We start from the raw sequence: 19,182 nt of genomic DNA, 5'->3' as shown, positions 1-19,182 counted from the left end.
CAAGTGGGGGCTGCTCTTCATCGCGGTGTGCAGGCCTCTCAATATCGCGGCCTCTCTTGTTGCGGAGCACAGACTCCAGACGCGCAGGCTCAGTGATTGTGGCTCACGGGCCTAGTTGCTCTGCGGCATGTGGGATCCTCCCAGACCAGGGCTTGAACCCGTGTCCACTGCATTTGCAGGCAGATTCTCAACCACTGCGCCACCAGGGAAGCCCTTTTTTTTGTTTTTATTGTTGTTTGTTTTGTTTTGTTTTTGCATTTGTTTTTGCATTTGTTTTTGGTTTTTGTTTCTCTGCCAGAGGCTCTTGGGTTTTCTGGGTATACGATCACTTAATTGACCCCATTGTTCCCATAGCTCCCTTGATGCCCTCACCACAGTAGCATCTGCCTCCAGCCAGGCCTCTCCTCACCTGGACTGCAACCAGGTTGCAGGGATTTCCACCCCCCCGCCCCCCGCATTGCCCACCACAGAGCTCCTTCTCACATGTTTTCTCTTCCCAAGACCAGGGCTCCAATTCCCTGTCTCTCTGGTTTGCAGGAGCAGTGTTGAGGTGTGTATGGGGGCTCAGAATCCTTGTTGCTTTGTTCCACAGAATGAATTTTTTCCACCCTAACTGGAATTCTGTTCTCCTCCTAGAGCAAAGGTTGAAAACTGGTGACCTGTGGGCCAGATTTAGCCCTCAGACATGCTTTATTTGGCCCACACAGTGGTTTATAAAAATCTGGATTGGGTGCCAACATTTAAAAATTGAAAGAGTTGTTTTATATGGGACCATATAAAAACATGGACATCTGATTTTCTTAAAATCCTGGAAAATCTGAGAACCTGAATCCCCAGCCCACAGGGCAGTGAGTGGCAGGAGCTGTGAAATTGCATCTCCCACCTAGACTATGAGCTCCTCAAGGGCAGGGGGCCATCCTGCCCGCTCTGTACCCCAGCACCTGACACAGAGCCTGACTCCAGGCAGCAGACATGAAAGTTTAATTCCTTTCCTTTTGTGTCATGCACAAGTTTCAAGAACATGTGAGTCAAGAGTCCCATACAGGAAGTGTTCTGACCTTGACTGTGCGTGAACCCTTTGGCAGTCTGATGAGCCTGTGGACCCCTTTTCAGAAAAACGTTTTTTAATTCATAAAACAAAAAAAAATGCATGATTACAAAGGAAATCAATCCTACTGAATGCAGTTTTCAAAATATTAAAAAATAATTGTAATTGGGTAATACATGTTTTTTAATTAACACGTTAAATACCAAAACCTAGTTGCAGATCTAATAATTACTGTAATTTTGAAGCACTGTTGGGCATGAGCAATATTTTGAGAGATCTTCAACAGCTGTAACAAGACATGAAAACATCTCTGATTTCTGTTGGTAGTGGAACTGCTAACATCACAGGTCCTAGTAATGCTTCAGGGATTTGTGGCCCACATTCATGATGGAAAGAGCTATTACATTTCAACTAGAGGCTAATGATGAAAAGAAAGATGTACATTTTTCTCATCCAGGTTCACAGCCCCAGGAATTCTACCCTTGTGTCTCATGGATCTCAGGTCAAGACCCCTGCTTTGGGGAGAAAATGCTAATGGCAGCTACAACCAAGCCACAGTAACAGGGAACTACAATCCCATAGAAATCACCACAGTCTTGGGTATTCTTGCCCAGGGCAGGGATGGGGTGTAAATTAGATCAGTGTTTCTGGAGAGCTACTGGGCAATATGTTCCAGGAATCTTAAAAATGTGCATTTGCTTTAACCCAGCAATTCTGGTTACATTTCTAGACGTAGCCAAAGGAAAACGACTGTGAGGATGTTTATCACAGCCAAGGGCACATCCAGCTTTTGTGGAGCCTGAAGCTCATACAATTTAGAGGGCCCTTCTTACAAAAAGAAGACAAAATCATGAATATAATATTGCCAGACTCCTCTCCTGGGCATGTGGAAAGGTTCTGAGCAAGTGAGGACCCTGCAGCTAAAGCACCATCAGCTACATGTAAATAGACAATCATAGCATTGTTAATAATAACCTAAAATTAGAAACAACCTAAAACAGCTAAAAATCAGGGTTCAGTATAGTAAATTACAATACATCCATACAAGGGAATACTGATCAGTCATTTAAAAGGGTATGAATGTAGAGGTGGGTTTATTGACATGAAAAGATGCTCAAAACATAGTGTGAAGTGGAAAAGCAGATTATAAAACATGTGTAAGATCCCAGTTTTGTTAAAATAACATACTAGTTATGTGTAATTGTGTGCTAAATGGGACCTTCCTGTCTCAGAATTGCTGCTGTCCCCCAGAACCTCAAAAGCAGCACCAGACACAACCAGCAGGACTCGGGCAGAGATTAAGATGTCCTCATCCCATCACCTGCCTCCAGACTCCCTCCAACCTGGGAGAGGAGGAAAGGGACTGAGACTTGCCATGGAAGGAGTTGTTCAAGTGCTGTGCTTCACCACACAAGGCTCAAGCCTGGCCACCGGGGCTTCCCTGGAGCTGAGAGGACACAGAACCCGAGACCACCGCTCACATGGAAAAGTCTGAAGATAAGAAGACGGTGGGAGCTGCCCCTGGTGGTAGCCCAAACCGGGAGTGGGGACTGCTGTGGGAGCAGCCTGTGCTTCCAGAGTTTGGCAACAAAAGAGAGGAATGTTTCTTAGGGGACCAACTGGACACAGTGCACGGTAGCTGGGCCTGAGTCATCCCAAAATATCCCTACCCAAGAAGTCTGCCCTCCAGGACAAGGGGACGCTATAGAAGAACCCCTCAGCAGGAATGGAGGGGGCAGGGACAGGTGGTCAGCCAGGGGTATGTGCCCCAAGCCCAGGGACCAGCTGGCAGAGACCACAAAGGGGGCTCCACACAATCCCAAAATTGTTTGCCTCAAACCTTCCTTTTCCCATCACATGTTTCTGAAGTGTATCTGTCTGGGAGCTGTAGGGGAGGAGAGAAGTTTTGAGAAATTCTGTTCGTTTGTCTTTTTGTGTCATTGAGATATAATTTACATATGGTAAATTCACCCTTAATGTACAGTTCTATGAGTTTTGACAAACTCGTAACAGTTATGTAACCACCAGCACAGTCACAATGTAAAGCATTCCCATCAGCCCAAAAAGTTCCCTGGCACCCCTCTGTCATCAACTCCTTCCTGCATCCCCAGTCTCTAGCAATCACTGATCTGTTTTCTGCTGTAGTTTTGCTTTTTCCATATAAATGAAACCACACAGTGTGTAGCCTTTTGAGTCTGGGCTCTTTCACTTAGTACAACCCATTTGAGAGTCATCCATATTGCTGAAAGTATCAAGGTTCCTTGCCATTACTGAGTAGTATTCTGCTGAGTGGATGTATGACAGTTTGTCCAACCATTCACCTACTGAAGAACATTTGAGTTGTTTCCAGTTTGGGGCTGGAATTATAAATAAAGCTGGTATAAACATTCACCTATAGGTTTTTGTGTGAGCATAAGTTTTCCTTTCTCTTGGGTAAATGCCCAGGAGTAGGAGTGTTGGGTCCCATGGCAAGTGTGTGTTTAACTTCCAAAGATGCTGACAAACTGTTTTCCAAAGCGACTGTTCAGTTTTCACTTCCCGCCAGCCATGAATAAGAGTTCCAGTTGCTGTTCGTCTTCACTAACAACTTGGTATTGTTGTCGTTCTTTTTAATCCATTTAATAGGAGTGTAGTAGGAGACTAAAATTTTGTTTTGTTTTAACAGACTTTTTAACGAGCAGTTTTAGGTTCACAGCAAAATTGAGCAGAGAGTACAGAGAGTTCTCACATATTCCCTGTCCCCCAAAAGGCACAACCTCTCCCCACTGACGTCGCCACCACAGCGGTACATTTGTTATAACTGATGAACCTATACTGACACATCATTATCACCCAGAGTCCATAGTTTACATTAGGGTTCACTCTTGGTGTTGGACATTCTGTGGGTTTGGACAAATGTATAAAGACATGTATCCACCATCGTAACATCATACAGAACAGTTTCACTTCCCCAAAACTCCTCCATGCTCTGCCTATTCATCCCCTTCTTCCTGCAACCTCTGGCAACCACTGATCTTTTGACTGTCCCCATGGTTTTGCCTTTTCCAGAATGTCATATAATTGGAATCATACAGTATGTAGCCATTTCAGATTGGCTTCTTTCACTCACTGATATGCATTTAAATTTCCTCCCTGTCTTCATGATTTGATAGCTCATTTCTCTTTAGCTCTGAATAATATTCCATTGTCTGGATGTACCATAGTTTATTTGTTTATTCACCTACTGAAGGACATCTTGTTTGCTTCCAAGTTTTAGCAATTATGAATAAAGCTGCTATAAACATCTGTGTGCAGGTTTTTGTGTGGACATAAATTTTCAGCTCATTTGGGTAAATACCAAGGAGTGCAATTGATGGATCATATAGTAAAAGTATGTTTAGTTTTGTAAGAAACTGTCAAACTCTCTTCCACAGTGGCTGTACCATTTTGCATTCCCACCAGCAATGAATGAGAGTTCCTGTTGCTCCACATCCTCACCAGCATTTGGTGTTGTCAGCGTTTTGGATTTTGGATATTCAAATAGGTCTGTAGTGATATCTCGTTGTTTTAACTTGTAATTCCTTGATAACATATGATTTTCATGCAGTTGGTATATCTTCTTTGGTGAGTTGTCTGTTCAGGTATTTTGCACATTTAATAAATTGTGCAGTTTGTTTTCTTATTATTGAGTTTTAAGTGTTCTTTGTATATTTTGGATAATAGTCTTTTGTCGGATACGTCTTTTCAAATATTTTTTCCCAGAGATTGAAGTTTTAATTTTAATTGGACTGGACTTTTTTTTACCTTTTAGTTTTGAAACATATTTAAACTTGCAGAAGAATTGAACTTCCAAATATCCTTCACTCAGTTTCACCAGCTGTTAGCAATTGTTAACATTTTGCTTTGTCATTTTCTATCTCTATATACACATTTTCCCCAAACTATTTGAGAATAAGTTGCATACATCATTACCCCAACTATTTCAACATTTTTTTCCTAGGAAAAAAGACATTCTTTTACATAACTACAGTACAGTTATCAAATTCAGGAAATTTAACATTGCTATAACACCACTATCTAACCCTCAGGCCAGATTCAAATTTCACTAAAAATGCCCCAATAATGTCCTTTATAGCAATTTCCCCTCTGATCTAGGATGAAATCCAGGATCATGCATTCTATTTGGTTGCCTTGTCTCTTTCATCTCCATTAGTCTGAAACAGTTAGTCTTTCATTGTGTTTCATGACATTGACATTTTGATGAGTCTGGGCCAATAATCTTATAGACTGGTTTTCAGTTTGGGTTTGTCTGATGTTTCCTCTGTCAGGTTCTGCCTTTTTGGCAGGAATACCACAGAGGTGATGTGTCTTTCTCAGGTCACCACATCAAGAGGCACTTCATACTCTACTGAGTATAGCTTTTAATGTGCATTAGGGGGAAAAAAAAAAAACTGGAAAGAGAATATTCACCACAAACTAAGAGTAAGAGGAGGATTTCCGGTGATTTTTATTTTCTTCTTTGATTTATCCATATAATGGACTCATACCCAGCAAGCATTTAATCTACCTACCCACCACCTCCAAACTCTGCCCTTTCACCCATTTCAAACTAGACCTTGGTCTTTGATGCTCCAGGGAAACAGAGGTCACAGTAAAAAGGTCATTATACAAAGTAATCTTTGTCTTTTGAATTTCTAATATCCCAGGTCCTTCCACTTAAGGGATTATCCAGGGTCATTTTTATTGAATGCAATTTTCACCTTATAAGATCTAATGCCACTGTACGTTCAGATTTTCTTTATACAGTTAACTTACATTAGTCATGAGTGATAAGAAAAAAATGCTATTAAAAAAATGGTGAAAAATTACTCGCTTCCATTACATTTTGAACTGTGGACCAGAAAGCTCAGCAGCCTGAGGTGGGGACTGCTCATCCCTTTGCTGCCTCCCCAAGACTGACAGCTGTCACAGAGGGCACCGGGGGTGGGGTGATTTATATGTCACTGCCGACATCATGGAAATTGTCAGTGTGGCATCTTCAGAAGGAGGAGGAGCTTGGACGTAGGCACCTCAAAGGGGAAAATATCTCTAAATCAGTCATCAGGCCCACATTTCTTCCTCCTAAATGTCTTTCATCTTCTCTTCATCCTCAGGCCCCTGAGGGTTCAGGCTTTTGTCATCTCTCACCTGGGCTGTGGCCTCCCTGTCTTCAGTCTGTTCTGTAGCTCCGTTCCCAGAGCCCCACTGTTGTTCCCTCTCTTATCCATGGTTCTCCACCACCCCCACTGCATTCTCAATTAAATGCATTCCCAAACCCTGAAACCCTGACGCCCACCTCTCCCCACCCTCTGGTCCCACCCTGCCTCTGCACCTTCCCGTGTCCCACACCCTAGCCCCCAGCCAACAGTGAGCTGCTCACTCATTCGTGCCCTGCATTTTCCTGCCTCTGTGCCTTTGCTCATGCCATTCTCCTCGCCGGAATGCCTTCCTTTGGTAGCTCTGCCTGTCCAAAGGGGCCACACTTCAAGGGCAAGCATCAGAGTTACCTCTTTCAAGAAATCTCCAGGAAAACTTTGCTAATGTATCCTGTGGACCAGGCTCTTTGCCGGGTCCTGAAGATACAACAATGAGAATGACACAGGCCCCGCCTCCAAGGGGCTCACAGTCCAACAGGGAGTCAAGAAAGACACATAAACAGAGGAACAAAGGGATTACAAGGGTTGGGACAAAAATATTGTTTATTTATAAATAAATATTAAATAATTTTAAAAAGAAGGTAAGGATAGGAACATGGTATTTGTAGCAGAAAAATAAGTTCCCCTTTTAGGTGGTGTGTTAGTTTGCTAGGGCTGCTGGAACAAAGTACCACAAACTGGGTGGGTTAAAACAACAGAAGTATATTGTCTCTCGGTTCTGGAGGCTGGAAGTTCAAGATCAAGGTGTTGGCAAGTCTGCGTGCCCTCTGAAGGCACTAGGGAAAGATCTGTTCCAGGGCCCTCTCCTGGCTTCCTGGTAGTTCCTTGGCTTGAGCGGCACAATTGCAGTCTTCACATGGAATTCTCACTATGTATGTGTCTCTGTGTCCAAATTTTCCCTCTTTATTAGGACACCAGTCATATTGGGTTAGGGGCCCATCCTACTCCATTATAATCTCATGTTAACAAAGTAACATCTGCATCGACCCTATTTCCAATTAAGGTCACATTCTGACATATTGAGGGTTAGGGCTTCAACTTATGAATCTGGCTTGGTGGGGGGGACACAATCCTACCCATAACAGGTGAGTGGAGGCCAGAGCCCAAAGTGGAGGGATAAGCATGGAGGAATAGAACTAGAGGTGTCGGCTCAAGCTAAATTTGCCCATGTGATAAAGGCAGCTGGGTCAGAAGGGGGATTTGGGGGAAAGACAGAAACAGCTCATGGGGATTTAGAAAAATTTTATTTCTGTGTGGCATGCACTGCCAACTCTTCTGTGCTTCCACAAAAGCTACTTCTGCTCTGTACCCTGGAGTGGGGGAGGGGACTGCAGATGCGTTGGCACTGCCCATAGGAGGCTAGGGCTCCTGGTAACATAGGCTAAACCTACAGCATGGAGGAGATGGGGTGCTCATGGTGGAGGGAGCCGAGTAAGTAAGAGTTTAGGGCAGCATCTTCTTGAGGGAAGAAAGAAATAGACGTAACCAGTTGTATTTGGCATCAGACTCTGCCATATGCATTCATTTCTGATGACACGTTTGATTCTCATAAACACCTTATATGGTAGAATTTATTGTCCCTATTTTATGGCTGACAACACGGTGGCTCAAGAGTGGTGTGGCCTGCTAGAGGACCCACAGCAGGTGCCAACCTAAGTGGGGTTTGAACCCAGGAAGTCTGACAGCAAAGTCCAGGCTCCTTCCAGAGCTGCTCAGGTGCACTCTGACCACAGGCTCCTCTTCAGCAACTCGGGGCACCTCCTGCACACTGAGCGCCAACAAGGCACCTGTACTGAACGATTAAAGAATGTTTCTGTGCAGTCGCCTCAGAAGCCGTTGTTACATCCCTTGGCTCACTTCTGATTACAGGCAAAGATCACCTCCCAAGGCCAGTGTCCTACCCCATGCTTGCGCTGTGAGTCTCCACATTGGCCGCAGTTTCTTCAGCACCACCCGAGCTTGCTTGGGCAGATGACACAGTCAAGAGGTCTAAAGGCCCCTCACCCGATGGGGTGAGTGTCAGGATCAACTTCCAGCTCCCCATCCTGCAGGTGGACGATTCTGGGAGGTGTTCCATAGGCTTCGCAGGGTCCTGGTGGAATGCAGTTCCGTTGCCCACTGTGCAGACGGATAGAACACACCTAGTGTGGGTTTTTCTTCCTTCCCTGTCTCACTCCCTCCACTCCCTTACTCTCGCTTCTCAGGATCACCTCCCTATAAACTACTTACACCAGAGCCTTGAGTCATACTCTGATTTTGGAGGAACTCAAACTGAGACAGCAGTGCTGGTGCTGGTGGGAATGAGGAGGAGCTCTTTCCAAGGGGCCCCCTCTGAAATGGACTCGTGGCCATGCATGAAGAAGCCAGCAACAGCTAATGGATCATGGCCCATTGATAGGGTTTTGCTTTAGAGGCAAAGCTGGAGAGGGAGGCCTGGGTGTACCACACAGGTTAAAACCCTGGGCTCCATTTAAATGCAGAAGAGACACACTTAGATTCGTACTTCTGAAAGACTACTCTGGCTGCTGAGCGGAGGATGGATGGGAAGGAACAAGACTGGGGTCAGGGAGACAAGTCGGGAGGCCATTGTCATAACTGAGTACAGATGATGAGGCCCAGACTAGGGGAGGGGCGATGGCCTGGAGAGAAGATCACAGGGTCGAGAGTAGTTTAGCAAGTCGAACCGCTGGAAAACCCGGATAAGGACAGGGGCTGAGGGTAGAGAGAGATGGTCAGGGGTGACTCCAGGCTTCTGGTGCCTTTCCCTGATGGAGGGGACATGGGGAGAGGAGTTGGGGGGGACATGTTGGGTGTTGGTGATTGTGGGTTAGGAAGGTCTCTGGAGCATGTGGAGGTCTGTGTGTGGCACTCAGGGGAGAGGTTGGGCTTGAAGCAGACGTGGGTGTCATCCACCTAGTGGTCTCGGTGTGTCCCCTACTCTGGGTCTGTTCCTGCTGCCCAACCAAGAGGGGTCGCCTTGGGTGACCCCTAAGGGTCCTGCAGCTCAGCGGGAGGAGACTCTGCTGCTTCTCCTCCCTCGTCCCCCCACCCCCAGCCGGAGGGTAGCGGCAGGCAGGCCTGGGTTCAGGCACCACCCCCAACTCGCGGGACGCTCTGCTTCTTCTAGGTGAGAGCCCGGGAGTTCCAGCCTGTCCCAGGAGGTAGGGGTCATGGAGGGACCGAGTTCCAGCCCTTGGAAACCCCTGTCTCATTGTTTCCACAACAGCACCGGCCCAGAAACAATGCAGGAGGCCCAGGGAGAGGCAGACCCTGCCCTGTCGCTGTTCTGTCTCAGGTGGGTGTGGATGGGGCCATGGGGGGCATCGCAGTGGAGATGGGGAACAAGGCAGGAAGGTGGGAGAAGGGTCCAGCTCAGTTCCAGCCAGGATTCCAGCAGGAAATTGCACCACTCAAGGTGAGGCGCTGAAGAGAGATGACTGAAAGGATGGGCAGACTAAGGGAACCCACAGAGGGTGGGGAGCACCCAGACCAGCGACAGTGGGAAGCGGTTACCCTCCTGGGTGGCAGTGATGTTCCCAGAGCCGGTGGTGCCAGCACTGTGGGCACGCAGGGAGGAGGAGGGGAACCAGATGCTTTGACCTCTCTCTCCTCCCTCCCTGGCCACCTGCCATAGCCTCCCATTGGCCGAACCCAACAGAAAGGTGAAGCATCCACAGAAGTCAGCCTCCCGGGACACAGAGCAGGACAGAGGACAGATCTGGGGCATTTGGAGAACGACCAGCACAGTGTGGGTCCTGGGTGAAAGTGCCAGCTGCACCGCTTTCCAGATGTTCAGGGAGGTTTTTCACCACTTCATTTTCCTCATCTGTAGAGTGACAACTGGCTAGGTGCCTGCCACATAGAGAGCACTCAATATTTCCCTCCCATTGTCCAGTCTCCCCCACAGATTTTATTCAGCAACAAGCACCCCTACCCCATGTGCACCTGGGCGCTCCCACTGCATCTCCAATCCTGTGAATCTCCACATAGATTGGATGCTCTTTGAAGTACCTTGGTGTGCCAGGCTTGGACTCTGAAAGCCTGGCTCAAGGTCCTGGCTCCGTTCCCTACCTTAAGTAAGTCCCTTTGCATGTCTGAATCTTGATTTTCTCACCTACTGAAAAAAGCCATCATAAACATTTCATCTTTATTATTTTTACTCACACCCTTCCCCACGTGCCCTGAGACATTCCGTCAGGAAAGAGCTGTTTGCACTAGTTCACACAAGCGTGTAAATGACTGACAACCAACTCAGAGCTCTTGCAAGGCCCTGGGAGGACAAATAGATGCATCAGTCATCAAGTTTATAGGGTGTACCTTATTCATATCTGCATCACTGGTACCTCGTACAATGTCTTACTCCTCACGGGCAGAGGGTAAATGTTCGCAGAATTGCTAAACTCTTGTCTGATGTACCTCTGTGTTCTGGATACCCAGATGGAACCTGGCAAACGCACATGCACATGTGCGTGTGATCAGTGCATGAAGGGACTACTGAATTCAGTGGGGCCCAAAGACCACGTCTGAATGTGGGGTTCCCGGCTGGGGGCACCAGGATCTCCCCTTTCTGCATGCAAGAAGTCAACGCTTTGGCAACAGCTGCAGCCAGCTGGCACCAAGTCCCGGCAAGAGTCATTGTTTGGCCAAAACAGGAAGCCGCCAGAGGGGAAGTGTGGCCTCGCCTCAGTGAACCCCTGAAGAATGGCCCCCGAGAAACCTGGGGACGTGCTGGCGGGCACAGACCATATTGCAGCTGTGCCGTCGCCACCTCAGGCCAGGCACCAGACCTCACTTGACCTGTGGGACCTGGTGCAGGAGGACAGGGCTGGGAACCAGGGGCCTGGGTTCTAGTCCTGTGTGACCTTGGGCTGGTTACTGCCCCTCTCTGGACAGATCTCCTTATCTATCAACTGATGGATTCGAACTATGCATTTCACCAAATGGATCCATATCTGGGTGTCTCATTGGTGGTCCCTCTGGCTCCCTGTTTCCTGATGTCTTTTAGTGAAGATGAGGCCCATGGAATGACCATTTTCCACCAGGAGATGGAAAACCTGATGGTTCAGAATTAGTAAAGCATCATCTCCTCATTTCATTTCACTCCCCCAACAATTATGCCAAGAGGAGAAGGTGGGGTTCACACTCCCATCTCACAGAGGAGGACACAGAAGCTCAAAGTCAAGATTCGAACCCACACCCCTGGCCTCGGATCCCTAAGCTCTTGGGAAGCCTCACACCGTGAGCGAGTGTGTGCACGCTCAGGCTGGAGAGGGAGGTGCGTTTCCACACTGCAAGGTGGGTTCTGAGACAGAGCCGCTGGGGGCAGGCACTGTAGAAGCCCAGAGGAGCTTGACTCGAGGCTGGCAGCTGGAGGTCTGCTCTGTGTTTGCTATGTGTTTATTTTTCTCAATTCAGGCTCTGCCACTTACCCACTGTGTGACCCAAGCAAGCCACTCCACCTTCCATGTCTCAGGGACCTCAGTGGTCACCTAGAGAGGGCACCCATCCTGCTGACCCCCAGTCTGGGTGGGGATTGTATGAGCTGATGGGGAACAGAGGTGTATCATCCTGTAGAAGTGTTAGTTGCCTATCCAGCAACTACTCCCCAGTTTCTTCCTTATAGGACCGCAATTCTGCTCATTCTCTCAAGCCCCAGGTTTAACATTAGATCTCAATTAATCTAAGCCAATCAGCACACGCCATTCCCTGAGAAACTGTTATTGATTGGAAACATGACCCAAGTTGTCCTATTCAAACCAAAGAAAAGGACTTCAGTTCAGGGTTGGGAGAGAAGTCCTCTGTTGCACTTTCCCGCGGGACATTCACACAGAAACGTGTAGCCTCTGTTGTCACTGGCAGCTGTCATGGGGCCACAAAGGGAGCCAGCCAAGGACAAGAGGGAAATAGAAAACCCTGTGTTCCGGATGGTACCAGGAGCTGCTGCTGGAGCGGAGCCACCCTCTCTGGGCTTGCAGCGTGAGAGCTGATACATTTCCTTGCTATATTTAGAAGCTCTGGAGGCAGGGTTTTCTCTTACCTGCAGCCAGAGGCGTCTTCAGTGCCCCTCGTCATCGTGCAGGTTCTGGTGCACAGAAGGGGAATGATCCGCCCTCCCATGTTGGCTCGCTCTGTTATTCAGGCCCCAGGACAGTTGCGAAACCTCTGGGCACCCAGCCGGAGCGGATGACTTGTTCACAGCTTTTTGGAAACTCTGCATTCTTTCCTCTCTCTTCCTCGAGCCAGAGACAATTCCTCCCTCCCTGCAGCTGGCCTCTGGCTTCGGCCCAGCCGCCCCACTGACATTAAGCCTACGAGATTGATGGGGCGGAGAGACAGAGAGCCTGGACCCCAAGACCCCAGCCCCGGCTGCTCTTTCTGGTCAGCCTCTGATTTTATCCCTCCTCTCCCCTCCAGGGACCTCGGCTACTTTGCAGACTTAGGATCAAAGAGTTTTCAGAACATCAGGGCCCCTGGAGATGACCTGTTACAACCTCCTTGGTGTACAAAAATGGAAACTGGGGCCCAGATATAGGCAAGAGACTTGCTCTGGATCACAGGGATCTGCCACTGGAACCTAGGTACCTCGACTCCCAGTCCAGCACTCTTTCCCATAGGCTACAGGAAGGTCATAAATTGACATAACGTTTTCTTTTTTGAGTATTGACTATATACCTGGCGTTTCTTATCTTGGCCCTCCTTTTCTGTCCCTGTGGCCACTGCTCTGATTTGGGCTTCATGGTCTCTTGCCTGGGTATTGGTCTCACTTTAACTGTCTGTCCAGTTCCCGTCTACAGTTCTGCCCTCCACACAGCAGCCAGAGGGATCGTCCTTTACACAGACCTGATCCTCATCCCCCTGCTTCACTGCATAGGACATGATCCAGGATCTGTAACCTGGCTTACAGGGCCCCTCAGGATTGGTCACTGCCCAACCTCATCTGTCAGGGTAAGACCTATAGTCCCTACTACTAAACTCAATTGATGCCTCCTCCAGGCAGCTTTCCCAGATCCCTCTGTAGTGAACAGTGCTGTATTAGAGTCTATCATGGAGCCCTTCTCAGGGTGGGAAGGTATGACCCCAGATGTCTGCTCCCTGGATGGTGAGTCCTTCCAAAGCAGAGACCACGTCTGCTCAGCGTCCCTACCTGCTTGCACTCTCCACCAGACTTGACCTTGCCTGCCCTGCACTCCCCATCAGGCTTGACCTTGCCAGTGTGCGGTTTCCTCTTATTGGTTAAAGTTATCTGTCAATAGCCCTGGGAAGGCAAGGAGCTCAAGGGCGAATGGCAGGAGATTCTGATTCCTCATCCTGAGTGGGCTCCATCCCTCCCAGCCTGGCCCATCCTCTGATCTGACTTGGGTATGAGTGTGTCCCTGCTTCAGAGCACAGACACTAGACCCTAGCCTGGGGCTATAGGAAGTCACAGGGGCAAAACTTAGCAAAGACTGTCCTCTGAGCACAGCCAAGAAAAGCCTGGGACTTGGAACTCAGTGTTGGGATTCTAGGAGCTCCACTTCCAGGAATCAAATCCTAAGGGGGAAAAATTCAGAATGTGAAAAAAATGATGAACATGGAAGAATTTATTTATAATAGCAAAAATCTGGAAACTATCTAGAAGTCTAGCAATAATAGAAAGATTAAATATATTAACATATACTCGGAGAGTGAAATATTGTACAGCCATTAAAATTATGTTTGCAAAGAGTTGTTACTAACATGGAAAAGTGTTAAGTGAAAAAGAACAGAATACAAAACCATATATGTAGTGTGATCATAAATGGAAAAAATGCATAAAGGCTGGGAGGAAGTAGACTGAAATGCTAAAAATGGTTGACTTTGGGTAGAAAGATTAAAATTTTTCCTTGGGTTATACTTTCTTGTGCTTTCCAAACTTTCTACTATAAACTCATATTCATTTTATAGTCAGAAAACTTATACTATAAACTTCTATTCATTTTATAGACAGAAAAAATAAATTAGACAAGGGAAAAAAAAGAGATCAATTCCAGTTCCGATTCTGGTGGTAATTGGACATGTGACTTTGTGCAAGTCAACCACCCTCTTCAAGACTTTTCTTCATGTGTTTGTTCACCTGTTCCTTCCTTCTTTCATTCTAGGAATCTCTCCAAAGGACCTCATCTGTGCCAGGGACACAAATGTCACTAGGGACCCAAAAGTGAATCAGAACCTAGACATATGAAAAGATATTTAACCTTGTTCATAATCAGAGAAATACCAATTAAAACTAAGCCAAGATGCCATATCTCATTTATCAGATTGACAAACCTCAAAAGTTTGACAATATACTCTGTTGGCAAGACTGTGGGAAAAGAGGCTTTCTCATACATGGTGTGGAAGCAATACAAAATGGTGCAAGCCCTATATGGAGGGAATTTGGTAATTTCTAGAAAAATTACATATGTGTTTATTCTTTGACCTAGCAACCCCACTTCTAGGAAACTATCCCAAAGATAAACTGGCAAAAATAAGACAAGATGTATGCATAAAGCTATTGATGGAAGAAGCACCATTTGTAATAGAAACTACTAAGATGTGCACCAATAGAGATTAGTTGGCCACACAGTATATGGCTCTGCAGCTAGAAAAGGGAATGAAGAGGGTCTCTAGATGCTGTGATGACATAATCTCCAGGGTACAATCTTAAGTAAAAAAGCAAAGTGGAATAAATTGTATATAGTGCATTATCACTTATCAAAGAAAGTGAAGGGAAAACACACATATTTTCTTTAATTTAAGAAAATCAGTTAAAATATAAAAAATAAAAAATTTAAACTGTTGTCTATTGGAGGAGGAAGGAAATAGGGTAAAGGAAGTGGAGGTAGAAGCTAGACTTCTCTGAATATACCTCATTTTGCCGATTACCTTTGGAACCAGATAAATGCTTTACACAAAAATAAAACAAAATTAAATCAAAACAAAAGTCAAAATCAATCCCCCCCAAATCAAAAGCAAAACGAAATTAATGAATCTGTGTTTTGAGTTGATGGCTTCTCCATGCACAGTTGAAATAGTTCAAGTGACTTAGAAATGTGGTGATTTGACTGCACATCACTAGTAGGATATATGTTCTAAGGACAAAAGAACTGCAAACAAATCATAAGGTGTTTTCAGTCATCAGATTGTTTGTAAAAGTAATGACATTGCTACTCTGACATTTTTATAATATATAGATAAAGTAGGAAACAGTGAATCAGTAATCATGTTAATGTTCGTAGGAAGCAAGATTTTCAGCATTAGTGAAAAGAGACAATAATGTAAAATCAAAGAATTTAAGTAAAAGTCTTATAGTCTTAGGTTTTATTTAAAATATCAATATGAACTCTTGGTGTGAATTTTCTTAAGAAAAAAAGTATTTCCCAGCTCTGCACCCTGGAATAACCTAGACATAATGACCAGCCAAATAGCATTACACGCCTAACATCCAGATTTGTGGTCTCTAAATACTACTTCTCACTTAAAGAACCAGAACTTCTTGGATAAATAGCTGACTCCAGATCTGGGCAGAAAATGTACAAGACAAATCTGGACATCTTGTCATACCAGAAAGTCAGGAAGCTACTAAACACTACTTAGGATCTGTTCAAAAGGACTCAGAAGCCAATTAAAGAGATCCCCACTGGCCAAAGTTGGGACGATTTGAGTGATAACAAGGATAATAACTGTAACAGATTAAAACATATCAAATACATTAAAACTATGATATAATAATGATACAAAAAAACACCAAAGCCAAAACAAGCAAAACCCAGTTGGTCACCTTTAGAGAATATTAGGGAATCAACTCTGAAAACTGATAAATAAGAAGAAAGCATCAAGCATTTATCCTGCCTTTCCTAAGTATATTGTACCTCAGAGAAACCAGAGTTGATGAGAGAAGTTTCTTTCATAGAAGTATTCCAGCTAATAATTGAAGAAGAAAGTAAAATTAAAATATCATTGTTTTGCAAATCTCTAACAAAATAGTGGATCTAGGCAATGACCATCAAAGTCTTTTAGCAGCGCAGAAAGACAGACAATGAAATATTATGTGCCTTTTGAGGAAAGGACAGTAGTCTCTCCTCTTATGCATGGTTTCACTTTCCACAGCTTCAGTTACCTGCTGTCAAATATATTAAATGGAAAATTCCAGAAATAAACAATTCATAAGTTTTAAATTGTGCACCGTTCTAAGTAGCATGATGAAATCTCACATCATCCCTCTCCGTTTTGCCCGGGATGTGAATCATCCAGCCCATTTGTCACTTAGCAGCCGTCTGTGTTATCAGACCGACTGTCACGAGTATCACAGTACTTGTGTCCAACTAATTCTTACTTAACTTAATAATGGCCCCAAAGCTCAAGAGTAGTGATGCTGGCAATTTGGATATTCAGTTTCTGTGCCTAATTTATAAATCAAACTTTATCATAGGTACGTATGCATTGGAAGAAACATAGTGTACCTAGGGTTCGGTACTATCCAAGGTTTCAGGCATCCACCGGGGGTCTTGGAACTTACCCCTGTGGATAAAGGGGGACTACTGTACACACACCTCCTATAAAGTATTCTTGCCAAAACTTTGAATCTGAATTTAATTGTCTTTAGATCTAACTGACAATTTATAGAAAAGTCAGGGGACTGAAGAATATGTTAAACAACACTATGGGGGATGTAGTAGGAAAAGTACAGAATGTGGAAAACGACAGGGGACAAACAACCTGGTTTATTCCACAAATAAACAGGAGAAAAATAAGAGAAGGGGGAGAAATCTACAGATTGAAAGAGACATAAGCGACCCAACAAACAAGTGAAATGTGTGGACCTTTTTGGATCCTGATCTTGAACAAACCAACTTTAAAAGACCATTTATGAGACAATTGGGAAATTTTAAACATGACTGGATATCTGATGATAATGTTAAAATATTATGAAAATAGACATATGATAATGGTATTCTGGTCATGCCTTTATGGTTTAGAAATACATACTGCAATATCTATAGATAAAGTGATTTGATATTTTGGATTTGCTCCAAATAATCCAGAGGGGGAGGTGTTGGGGGATAGAAATGAAACAAGAGTGGCCTTGTACGCAGGGTTCTTTGCACTATTCTATTTTTGTGCATGCTTGAAATTTTCCACAATAAAATGTCTTTGCTTCCCTTAAGGAGGTAGGGAGGAGGACTCAGACACATCAACCAAGGAGATCAGTTTCCTCTGAGGCAATGATGGGAGCAGATCCTGGAGTGCTGCACCTCCCTCAGGAGTGAAGAAGCAGGAATGTGCATGTAGATGGCGGAGTTCCCATAGAGGCAAGAGCGTGAGCAAGTGCAAGAAGCTTCCATAATCTGGGGAGGGCAAGTAATCTCTGCACTGAGGGAGCAAAGGGGCATGTCAGGAGAGTGGCTAAGAGGAAGATGGGGACAGTCATGGAGAGCCTTGAATGCTGGGCCAGGAGGCCCCGGGAGTGTTTAAGCTGGGGAGTAACATCGTGGGCTGTGTTTTAGCCATGTCACCCAAGCAACTGGACAGATTGGAGGAAGAGGCCTGAATAGGTGTGGGGAGACCCGAGCAGAGGCTGGGCAGGGGTCCTACACAGAGCCAGGAGGCCTGAGCTGGGGCGTGGCCTGGGGACAGATTGGAGGAGCTGCATAGCGCAGTGAGGAGGTGCTTGAGCAGGCTTGGGCAGCTTGGTGGATGTTCGTGCCATTATTAAAATGGGGTGGTGGAGGGACTTCCCTGGTGGCACAGTGGTTAAGAATCCGCCTGCCAATGCAGGAGACACGGGTTCGAGCCCTGGTCTGGGAAGATTGCACATGCTGCGGAGCAACTAAGCCCGTGTGCCACAACTACTGAGCCTGTGCTCTGGAGCCCACGAGCCACAACTAGTGAGCCCGCGTGCCACAACTAGTGAAGCCCGCGTGCCTAGAGCCCGTGCTCCACAACAAGAGAAGCCACCGCAATGAGAAGCCCACACACCGCAATGAAGAGTAGCCCCCGCTCGCCGCAACTAGAGAAAGCCCACGCGCAGCAACGAAGACCCAACGCAGCCAAAAATTAATTAATTAATTTTTAAAAAATGGGTGGTGGAGGGAGCAAGTTAGTTTGCCTCATTCTAGAGCCCTGGCTGGGAGGCAGGGGCTGGTTCCAGGCCCTAGCTCTGCTGTCCGGCTGTGGACCCCAGGGCATATCTCTGCCCCTTTCTGGCCCAGGGGTCTCCATCTCTGAAGCCTCAGATCAGGGGGTTCTCCAAATCCACCCAGCCCAAGTGTGCATCCTCCTTGCCTGCAAAGAGAGCACGAGTTCTCATCTGGCCTCGCTGAAAATCCAGTTGTGTGATGTCAATGGCATTTCCCTTCAGAAAAAGGAAATGAGGTTAGCAAGCGTGTTACCAGGAAAGGAAAGTTAGTTGGGCCCCGCCTTCTGCAGCCCGTGCTCCCCACCTCCCCACCCCGAGCACGCTAGGCCCCTCTGCCTGAAGCTGGAGACAGGACCCAGAAATGTCACACTTCAGACAGAGGCACCAATACTACACGGGTGAGTGTTGACTATTACAACTTTGACCTCCAAGCAGAGCGGGGTCACCCGCAGCAGAATCAGCATCCTCTCTGGTGCCCGCAGCCAAAATCCCGGCCACACTGGGAGATGGAGGTCACAGGAAGCTCCAGGGTCTCATTAAATGTCAGCAGGGCCCTAACAATGAGCTCTTTGTACATGAGGAGGTAGAGGCCCAGAGAGGAGTAGGGACATGGCCAAGATCACAGAGCAAATCAGACGAGAATCCAGGTATAGGTCACATGGCACCTGGCAGGTGGTCCCAGAAAGCCTGTCATGCTGCAGAACTGGATGTCCCCAGAAAGTCCTTCTCCAGTTACAAATATTAAGTGCTTTCATTAAGCTATACCACCCCTGACCCTAAGCTTTTGACCATCTGAACATTCTTTAAAATGTTGTTATATGGGC

At 46.1% G+C, this 19,182-nt stretch overlaps 1 long non-coding RNA gene across 1 annotated transcript; it reads right to left on the bottom strand.

Annotated features, from left to right (window-relative positions):
• Positions 1 to 257: 257 nt before the first annotated feature.
• Positions 258 to 17,744, bottom strand: LOC309606191. Its single transcript, XR_014231692.1, has 2 exons — positions 12,260 to 17,744; positions 258 to 8,340 (listed from the first exon to the last, which is right to left on the bottom strand). It is a non-coding gene; the product is annotated as an uncharacterized lncRNA (long non-coding RNA).
• Between the last annotated feature and the right edge of the window lie 1,438 nt (positions 17,745 to 19,182).

The sequence above is a fragment of the Balaenoptera borealis genome (assembly GCF_965194805.1).
Source record: "Balaenoptera borealis genome assembly, chromosome: 11".
Lineage (NCBI taxonomy): Eukaryota > Metazoa > Chordata > Mammalia > Artiodactyla > Balaenopteridae > Balaenoptera > Balaenoptera borealis.
The sequence above is the reverse complement of the archived record's forward strand: the minus strand, read 5'-3'. Positions and strand labels throughout refer to the sequence as shown.